Source organism: Xenopus laevis, chromosome 4S, assembly GCF_017654675.1.
Source record: "Xenopus laevis strain J_2021 chromosome 4S, Xenopus_laevis_v10.1, whole genome shotgun sequence".
Taxonomy (NCBI): Eukaryota; Metazoa; Chordata; class Amphibia; order Anura; family Pipidae; genus Xenopus; species Xenopus laevis.
This window is the reverse complement of record NC_054378.1, coordinates 117,544,664-117,555,064: the sequence shown is the minus strand read 5'-3', so window position 1 is coordinate 117,555,064 and position 10,401 is coordinate 117,544,664. Positions and strand designations below refer to the sequence as shown.

At 40.7% G+C, this 10,401-nt stretch overlaps 1 protein-coding gene across 1 annotated transcript in view; it reads right to left on the bottom strand.

Moving 5' to 3' along the window:
* Window positions 1-10,186: 10,186 nt before the first annotated feature.
* The window catches only part of LOC108715896, a 14,687-nt gene continuing 14,472 nt past the window's right edge, over window positions 10,187-10,401 (bottom strand). Inside the window, exon 8 of the mRNA XM_018261433.2 lies at window positions 10,187-10,401. This exon is cut by the window's right edge and continues 285 nt beyond it. The gene's annotated coding sequence lies outside the window, so the exon portion shown is untranslated.

Sequence of the window (10,401 nt, the reverse complement as noted above, 5' to 3'; positions counted from 1 at the left end):
GAGTCCTCTGCACTCAACCCATTATCAATATATTTAAGACAAGAGACATTTTGTGCATACTGCTACTGAAAAATGCCTTACCCTTTAAACAAAACAGGGATTGTTTGTCCATATATTGCAATATATTTAAGCTGGCCAACTACGTCAAAGTCATCCGATATCTGGCCAGTCCTATGCTCAATTTTCATCTGATCTTTCTGTAATTTGGCTCTCCATAATTTTTGAATTAATTGATTGAAATGGAGTCTAAGGTAGATGTCCTTCCTGTAATTTGGATCTCTGGATAAAGGATCCCATACCCGTATCTCTTGCTGAGCAGTTCCACCATCACAGAGTTTATCTATCCTACCCCCACTGCTTTATTTCCTATCCCAACTGCTGTTGTCTTTGCACTGCTCATTGGCATTTGGGTTCTAGAGGTCCAGAAAACATTGCTTGCTCACTCAGGTGCTTTAGGGGTTGCACCGGTAAGCTTGACAGAGTCCTGATTGCCAAGGCTACTGTTTGGAGCTGAGGTCTTAGCATTTAACATTGAGATGGACCTCTTGTTACTTTGGGCGATAGAGAAATTGAAGGCCCCATTGGAGCTGGGTTGTTGTAGCTGACAGGGTTTTTTGACCATTGATCCTTCCACTTACAGAATTATTCCCACATACCGAGGGATGTCGATGGCACACTGTAAATAAAATAGCTGTTTATCCTTGTAGTAGCAATGATCAGTGTAAAATACCGTAATTGTATTAAAAGTTTGTTCACCTTTAAAATAAACATTTAGTATGTTATAGAGCAGTGATCCCCAACCAGTGGCTCTGGAGCAAGATGTTCCCTAGCCCCTTGGATGTTGCTCCCAGTGGCCTCAAAGCAAGAATAAATGCAGACCTATTGAAAGTTGCTTAGAATGGGTCATTTTATTACATAATACAAGTTAACATAAAGGTGAACCACTCCTTTACACTTACACATTGTATAATGTACTACCCCTTTAGGGGGTCAAGACTTCGGCAGTCTAGTCTACAATGTGGAACATCTCACTGGTAGTCATTTACTAGCAACCCAAGCTTATTGCAGATTCTTAATGGTAATTTTAAGAAATGTGTGCAAATAAAAAAGAACAAAACAATATATATGTATACAAATGGCAAGAGAATATCCTTTATTATGAAGTACAAGTCCCCTATCTGTGGACGCCCATGCCTTAGGGGCAATGGGAAAGAGCTCTGATTGGCTCTCCCCTGATGACTTTCTGGTCTGCATCTGGTCTAAATTGTTCCTATGACAACCCCCAACGGTCCTTTACACACGGCAGCCATGTCAGTTGATTTGCAGACACAGAAAACATACTGAAAGCCAGGCTGTAAAAGCAATGACTGCTTCACTGACGGGTAAAAGACTGCTGATTGCAATGAAAAGTAATGAGTAAAGAACCTGGCAAACAGAAATGCAGCATGTCAATGTCACCGGCAAAGAGATTCGCAGTATGTCGGGTTCATGAACTATAAATAATCAAAAGGAACCCGGCAAAGTTTGCTGCGAGGTGCTGGTGGCTTAGGCACAGTCTGCAAGTTTGCCAGGTCAGCCCTTAGGGGTAAAAAGATAAAATGATAGAGACTACTGACTTGCAAACAAAGGAAAAGAGATCTGATTGCCTCTCCCCTGCCGACTTCCTGGTCTGCGTCTCTTGTATGCAATTCTCTTCCCGCAGCTGACAATCCCTTGGCAACTGAAGGTTCTGCCTTGACAACAGTTTTCTATAAAAAGCATAAAGGGGAACTATTGTGAAACTGAACATTTCATATACGTTTCACCTCATGGAAATTTGAAACTTTCTATTATTATATATGTCTGCCATTTTTTTTGAAATAATAAAGTTTCTTGCATCCTATCTCTGAGCAATCCATTTATAAAAGCAGGCTTTGTATAAGAATCAGTGTTTGAACATCTAGATAGCACCTAGTGCTATTATTGAGTATTGGGTCATGTACGTTATGCTCATCATACCTGGTATTAGGCCAAGCCCCTGTGAACCATAGGGGTGGCCACATTAACTCATGAGCAATACTTAAACCTGGGATGGTGTAAATGATTATGCACATATTTACAACGTGATGCTACACAGTGCCATAAATGGCTCAAAATCGTTTTTCATAAACAGGAAATTCTATGTGCAACTGGGGTTTAAATGGTACGACAACGGTGATGGAAGATATCAAAGAGATAACCAAACAAAACAATGATTTAATTGTAGCAGTAAATCTATTGTCTATCACAAAAGGTATCTTTTTATTATTCATAGTTTCCTTTGAAGAACAATAAAAGTAGTTTGAGGAGGAGCAAAATCTTTTTGAATGTTCTACCATTGGTCAAGGTCCCTTTTGAATGTCCAACCTTTGTCCAAAGCCTCCTCGAAGGCCCAACATTTGACCAGGGCTCACCTTGATTGTCCTATCATTAGTCAAGGTCCCCTTTGAGGGTCCAACCTTTGCCCAAAACCTTCTTGAAGGTACGATCAGGGCCACTCCTCAGGTATAATCAATACTCACTAAGCACTGATTATACCTGATAACATCATAAAGCACAGTTTACAAGATATTTGTGCCTCTTGTGTATCATAAAGATATAATATCTTAGTTACCTAAGTACCTAAGATGGCCTTTTAATAATATATGCAATACATTTGCATATATAATTTTTTTATTTTTCCTATTTTTCCATGTACTTGCATGTGAAGCAAATGTATTTGACGGACTCTAATTAATCAGGCTACCTGTTGCAGCGGCCCCATTAGGGGCAGTAATTCTCAGGGGTGCTCCTCGGGTTGCTGCTGTGCCAATGATGCCCCTCCAGTGCCCTTTAGACCAAAGGGTGCAATTACAGTCTCCAAAAACAGACAGAATTCATGTTCAACAATAAAATTTGGTGTTAGAAACTACCAGGGGTGAATGTGTAAGTGCCACCTAAGGTCAGATTGTTTGGTAGGTGGATGGTTAAAAAAAGGTTTCTTGCTTAAGTTATTGCTTAAAAGAGAACTAAAGCTTATTTAAAGAAATAAGCTAGAAATGTTTTACATGTGTTTTGGGCTTCTGTACCAGCCCAAAGCAACCACAACCCTTTAGCAGGGAAGATCTGTGTTTCCAAAGATGCCCCAGTAGCTCCCCATCTTCTTTTTTGCTGTTTCACTGCACATGCTCTGTGCTGCTGTCACTTACTGAGCTTAGGGACCCACTCACAATATACAGTACATATAGAATAGAAATGTCACAATAAGGCTGATTAGCAATTAATACAGGGAGTTACTACATGGCAGCACAGAAACCAGTTCAGCTTTGTAAAATCAGCTGATATCACAGGCCAACCTCATTTTCTGCTTGATAATTCTCAATTACCCCTAAATTTAGCCTAAACTTAGCTTCTCTACAGCTGCTCAGAGCCCACTGAGCATGTGAGTGTCACAGACACTTTCCAAGATGGTGACCCCCTGTGACAAGTTTGAAGTCCTGGATCATTGCTGCTATTGACAAGCTGAAACTTTATGCTGGTGCAATATAAAATATGGGATCTGCAGCCATATTCATTTTTAGGGTTTAGTTATCCATATCCATCAGACCAATAATGATTCTAGTTGATTTTCAGTAATTTTTTATTTTAATTTATGGTGGCAGTGCCTTAAAATTAAACATCTAAGGTTGTACAACAGAAGTTAAATGAGCCACCTAGTGGATACCAAGGGGTAATGGCAGCTGAAAGATGATTAGGTACTAGCACTCGATAGACTGAACTCCTGAGAGTCATTGTTATTATGCACTTGAATTTACCTATATGGGCTATGCAAAGTGTGCACCAGACATTCAGTTACTTATCCATTCCTTCCATCTTCCATCAAAGCTGGACTGGGATGAAATGATGCTTGCATAAGCTGGAGTACAAATATTAGTAAAAATATTGGTATAGAAGGATGATTCTGCCCCAGTCCAGTTTGAGTGACAGAACTGGCTCTCCGCCCTCCTGCAAAAATTGGGGTAGGGTGTAGCATGGGGAATTCGGAAAGGATATTCAGGATATTCTCATAACAGGGTGACTATTATAACCATATATTATTTTCATTTACAGTATTTGGAGGAATAGGACCTTGCTATAAGCAAAGAATTGATGCGATTTGGACCTAAGAAGACTTGCTGGGGTCCCCCAAAAGTTTGAAAATATGTGCTGTAGTGTGTTTGAAGACACATGCTTATCTAGTAGTATAATGGTTTGAGGTTGTGAGCGTGCACGCACATTTTGAGGCCAGTGCACATAACAAATTGTGGTGCTCAGTAAGAATTTTTGCATTTATTCTAGCCTGGGCTCACATTTAAAAAAAAAAAAAAAGTTTAGAATGTGTGCACAAAATTCTTTTTTGGGGAATTAGAGGAAACATTGGCCCTAAGGAATCTGCTCGCGTTTTGCAATCCCTAATTCCAGCTCAGCATGACTTTTTACATTGGGTAAAAACGCCATTTAGCCTATAATGATGATTTTGACAGTATCACTACAGACAGACAAGGGCTTATTTTTATACTTTTCTCATCCCTGTTATCACTTATACCAGTGATTCCCAAGCAGGTCCAGACGAAGAATTAAAATAGGCCCAGGCATTTCAGGTACACAGAGGCCCAATCAGCCCATTCAGCCCATTCAGAGGCCCAAACAGCCCCAACCAGCCCACTAAATACTGACTTGCACCTTATAGCAGCCCCTCTGGCATTTGCCAGAACCCACAGATTGCCAGTTTGGGCCTGTTCCCATGGGCTTCCAGAGCAGTGACCAGGGTGCCCAGCCTAAAGTCCAATTAGGGTGGATAATATCTACTTGTCCTCCTAGAATCCAACTGTTATAGTGGGCATAAATACATTTGGGCCAAGGCTGCCCACCAGCAGAAAACAATGGTCGTGAAAAATCATGTGTCATGTGTGAAGCACACAGGGTGGTTACAAGAAAAAAGCAAGGTTTGCCTTCTTTATGGCAAAAAACACCTCTGTGACATCCAATCAAAAATTCTTGAGCATAGGGCTGTATAAATATATAGTCATCCAAGGACTTGTACCTAGGGCAGTATTCACTATTTACAGTATATTGCATTCCCCCAAAGTTTGGTCACTTAAGGGCCCCTTAGTTATACTGGAGCTAAAGGGGCCCTTAAGTGGCCAAACTATTGTCTGTCCCCTTACCTGAGCAGGCAGGAAGGGAGAAGCTCGACAGGTCAGGTCTATCACAGATTACTCAAGGAGTGACAGGGCTATTTATCTGAGCAGTTGAGGAGTGAAAGTGGGATAATGATCCAGAATACAAATTACCCAGAAGTAGGAACTAAGCATTAGAATTTGCTCCATTTAGGGAAAAAGCTGAAACCTGGGTGTACTTTCATAGACACTGTTTATGCTATAGTTCCTGCAGGGACTTTTACTGACCAATGGCACTTGTGAGTATATGCCTATCCACTACTCATTGTTGCACCCTAGGCAGCTGCCTACTCTGCCCACCCCTAGTTCCGGTCCTGCTCCACTCATCCAGAGCACATTTTGGGGTACAGCTTCTAGTGTAGAGCAACAGGACTGCTCAATTTACTATAAGCTATAGTATATAATAAATTAAACACTTTTAAAAAAATAAAAAACTTCCCCAGTTATCGCTGGAAATTTCCTGTGTAAATCTGGAGGCAGAGCTGGGGGAGTGAGGGGTACCTGGCCTGGTGCTGCCGGTTGTTAACGTCACACACGCACAGATCCGGTTCCACCCAAAATAAAATATAACACTGAGGGCCAAAAAAGTTGCCATGCGCAGCAAGCCAAATGTTTTTGACCACTCCCATTTTTGTGGCCACACCCCCTAATTACCAAGTTCATTTTACAAAATTTGGCAGGTGATGAAAGTTTGAACACATTTCTGTGTTTTTTTTCCAGTTATTACAGTTTTGCTAATGAAGGTGAATTGCCCTTTAAGCTGTGAGTCTAACTTCTCCCAAGGGACCTGTTATCTTATATTGTTACAATTACTTATTTTCTCATCTCAAAATTGTTACAAAAGTATCTTATCTGCAGCTGTTGCTGTTCTGGGCTCTCTGCCAAAAGTCAATTAAGTTAGAAATATTGTTTCATTTTCATTTTTTTGCTGTTCAGTGCAGAGAAAAAAGGGACTTTCCAGTACAAACGAGGGACTGCGGGTTTGCGCTGTCAAAAGAGGGACTGTTCATCTAAAAACGGGACAGTTGGGAGGTATGTAACATGATCTCCTTGCCTCAGGCACCATTGAACAGTCAATTACAGAGGTTGCAAAAAGCTGCTTCTGTAACTTTAATGAATTCATTTGCAATTTGCTCCAATTCATTTGGAGCTTCTAGTGCAGAGAACACTCGCAGTAAGCATTACATAGAGTTGGGCCTCTTTGTATTAGAAATGAAAGGGCCTATTTTGAATCTCCCTCTGAACATGGGAAGGATGATTTTTTATACATTAAACGTCCTCCTTTAGTCACAGTATAACTATAGCCCTGGCCATATAAACAGACACAGACACAACAGTGCATCCTCTCATGTGTGTGGCCTCATAAGGACACGGTGTGGGCACATTATTTCACCTCACGGTGCTGCCCATAGTCTACACTGGGGGATTAGTTGTCAGGCGTAGCCACTGGTTTATTTAGGTTCCAATGTTTATATTTCAGCTGTAACTTCCAGAAGTCTGGAGAGACCAGGAAATGTGCACAGTAAGCAGCACCAGTCCAACCATCCCACAATTATCCCACCCAGGTTCCCTCCTCACAGGACACATATGGTAAAGAAATTACAAGTGTAAAGCCCTCCAGTTACTAAAGCTTGTAAGAGGGTGATTAAGTATTGAATGTGAATTTGAATGTAAGTTATGTAAGCTGTGTGAATGTTGAAATGTTGAATGGATATGTGCTTGAAAATTGTTTGAAAAGTTTGCATGTAACGATTAAATGTCACCACTAGGTGTGTTACGAATGGTCTCGTGTGTTTAGAGGGTTGATAGGCACATGTGCAGAATTTGGGGAAGCACATGTACAGGAAATGGGTGGTTAATGTTAATTGGGAAAGTATTTAAAGGGGAGACACACACGTATTTAGAGGTAGACAGTTGCAAGGCATTGGTGAAAAAGTACTAGGTACTTGAGTTAGCTAGATGGTCGCTAAGTGAGAATGGGTAGCTGTCACCCCAACCAGGAGCATTAGAGGCTTAGTAGCCATGGTTCAACCACAGCAGAGGTCAAGGAAAAGTCCTACCCGGAAAGGTCAGAGGGGCACTGAAGCGGTGTCAGCCTGGCTGAAGGAGGTGGCACAAGTTAAATTCCTGGTCGGGGTCGATGTGGAGGGTCACAGGTCGTGTGACGGACTATTTGACTGATTAGGTGGTGCACAGAAGACCTTGATTGGGTTCGTGAATCCCTGGTATCTTGGAAGCATCCTGTTAGAGTTCACATGTGCCACTGAAGGTGTTCTGACCATTTTGTTGTGTGAGTACCCTGCAGCTGTAAAATAAAAATTATTTTTCTTCAAGTTCAACTATTTAATCCACCGGAGGGCCCCTTACAAGCTGAGAATTGGCGGCGTGATGTCACTGCACATGGCCAGTTATCATTGGCTGCTGGCACTGCACCAATAGGAAAAGGTAAGAGATGTCATGTGATTACCATAGTGCATGCTGGGAGCAATGCAGCCAAAAACTTATGCAGTGTTATTACCTAGGCTTCTGCAGTTCTGTTGGAATGGGGTTCATGGTTCAACCTCTGGCCAGCGGGCAGATAGTGACACTTAGGGACAGCTGGAGGAGGCCTCCATTCGTTTGTTAAGAGAGAGTATGTAATGGGGAATCCAAGCGTTTCACTGTAAACAAAGTTTTAGGCAAATTGCCATCTGTTCTAGTGTGCAGTGCCCCTGCCTGGCATGTGTGTGTTCCCTGGCACGTAAAGGGTTAGCTTGACAGCAACAGGAGGATCTGATAAAAACAAGAACAGATCTCAGGCTCCTTAATGGGATGGTTCACCTTCAAGTCAACTTTTACTGTATTACAGAATGGCTAATTCTAAGCAACTTTTCAATTGGTCTTTATTTTTTTTTTAATAGTTTTTGATTGAATTGCCACCTTCTTCTGACTCATATGGGGGGTCACTGACCCCATTTAAACAACAAATGCTCTGAAAGGATACAAATATATTGTTACTTCTACGTTTTATTACTCATCTTTCTATTCAGTCCCCCTCCTGTTCCTATTCCAGTCTCTCATTTAAATCAATGCATGGTTGCTAGGATTATTTGGATCCTAGCAACTAGATGAAATTATGGACTGGAGAGCTGCTGAAAACAAAAACTTAATAACTCAAAAGCGACAAATCTTAAAAAATGAAAACCAATTGAAAATGTTCTCAGAATATCACTCCCTACATCATACTAAAAGTTGATTTAAAGGTGAACTACCCCTTTACATTTTTTATGAAATGATTATATTTTTGATTTGACCACTATTCATGGAATGGTAGGGCTACAATGGTATAGGAGTATCTCGGTAATAATGCATGTGGTGCCTAATTTGAGCCCAACTTTATAGATTTGGCTTCCTCCTCCACAGGACACAAAGGGTTAACCAATATGATCAATTCAGGGTTTCTTTTGTTGCTGAAGCTGCTATACGGTATAAAGCAGTAATGTAATAGGTACACTGCACACCCCGAATCTACTCACTCTACAGTAGTGCCGGTGCTGGTTCTCTGTTGACCGGTCCCACAGCAGCAGCAACTTTTTTTGATCCTGATGAAGGCGTTGATGAAACTTTAATGTCGGTGGTGATGTAAATTAATAATAAAGAGAGGGCACTTTCCCCACTGCAGAAATTTGTGTGTGTACGGATCCGTGAACAAAAAGTTGCTGATATGCTATAAAGCAGGGCCGGACTGGAAGAAAAAAACAGCCCTGGCAAAAAAAATCAAAGCAGCCCACTTTAGGTACAGGATTGGTTATCTGGAAAGCCATTACCCAGAAAGCTCCAAATTACGAAAAAGCCTTCTCCCATAGACTTCATTATCATCAAACATACATGTTTAAAAATGTTTTCCTTTTTCTCTGTAATAATAAAACAATACCTCGTACTTGATCCCAAATTAGATATAATCAGTCTTTATTGGAGCAAAATCAGATTATTAGGTTTATTTACATGATTTTCTAGTAGACTTAAGGTATGAAGATCCAAATTTTTGGAGAGATCTGTTGTATGGAAAACCCCAGGTCCCAAGCATTCTGGATAACAGGTCCCATACCTGTATACATGTGTGAGATTGGTGACGAAGCTCCCCCATACAAGCTAAAAAGAAAACATTGGTGGTCAGCCCCCCCCAATAAAATGAGGGGGAAAAGGACCTCCAATTAAAAGTAAAAAAGATTTGGTGACCAGCCCCCCCCATTTAAAAAACTATTGGTGGCCCCTCCCTCCAAGTTAAAATAAACATTAGTGGCCAGCCCCCCCACAAGTAAAAAAAAAATTGGTGGCTGGACCCCCAAGTAAAAAAAAAAACATTGGTGGCCAGGGTTCCCCATTAAAATTAAAAAATATATAAATTGGTAGATTTGTATCCACAGGACCCAGTGCAGTCTGTATATACTGATTATTAATCAGTCTTGTTGTATCGGCTTCTGGCAGATATTATTTGACTTGTGCTGTTTTGATCATTTATGATGATCCCTAAGCTTAACCTGCCAACTGAAATCCACACCACACTGAGCATGTGCACAGTCTTAGTCTTGCAAAGATGTTTAACAAAGTTACAAGATGACAGCCCCCTGCGCCAACTTTAAAAGCATAAATCAATTTGTAATTGGGCTCCTGGTGCAGTAAGTTCATGTTTATATTTATTATACAAAATATAGCATTTCTAACATTATTCTATTTTAGACTTTAGTTGTCCTTTATGGACAGTTACGGCAACCTGCAGATTTCCAAGCACTGCAACTTCCAGCATAGATGACAGCAGCAGGATATAGACCCAGATATGGATAAACCAAAAGAAGATTTTTTTTTTACCCATAATTCTGTTACATGTGGTATTGCACTTTTTAAGAGGGTGGGGCAGAATTTCTAGCTCTGTGCATGCTGGGAAACTATATTGCCCTTTTATAGAAATCTGAAAATACATACTGTAACCAGAATTTTAGATTGTCTTTATTTATTGTCCTCAGGAGAATAAACAGATGTAAAAGTTTAAACTTGAACCTAAATTTCGGTTGTTGGTTTGTGTGTGTGTGTGAATGGGGGGGGGCTTAAAAAACACAAAAAATATGGGTTCCTAAGATTCATTAGTACTCTAGAATGAACATGACAAGCCTGGCCAGGATCACAAGCAGGCTATAAAAAAACAATG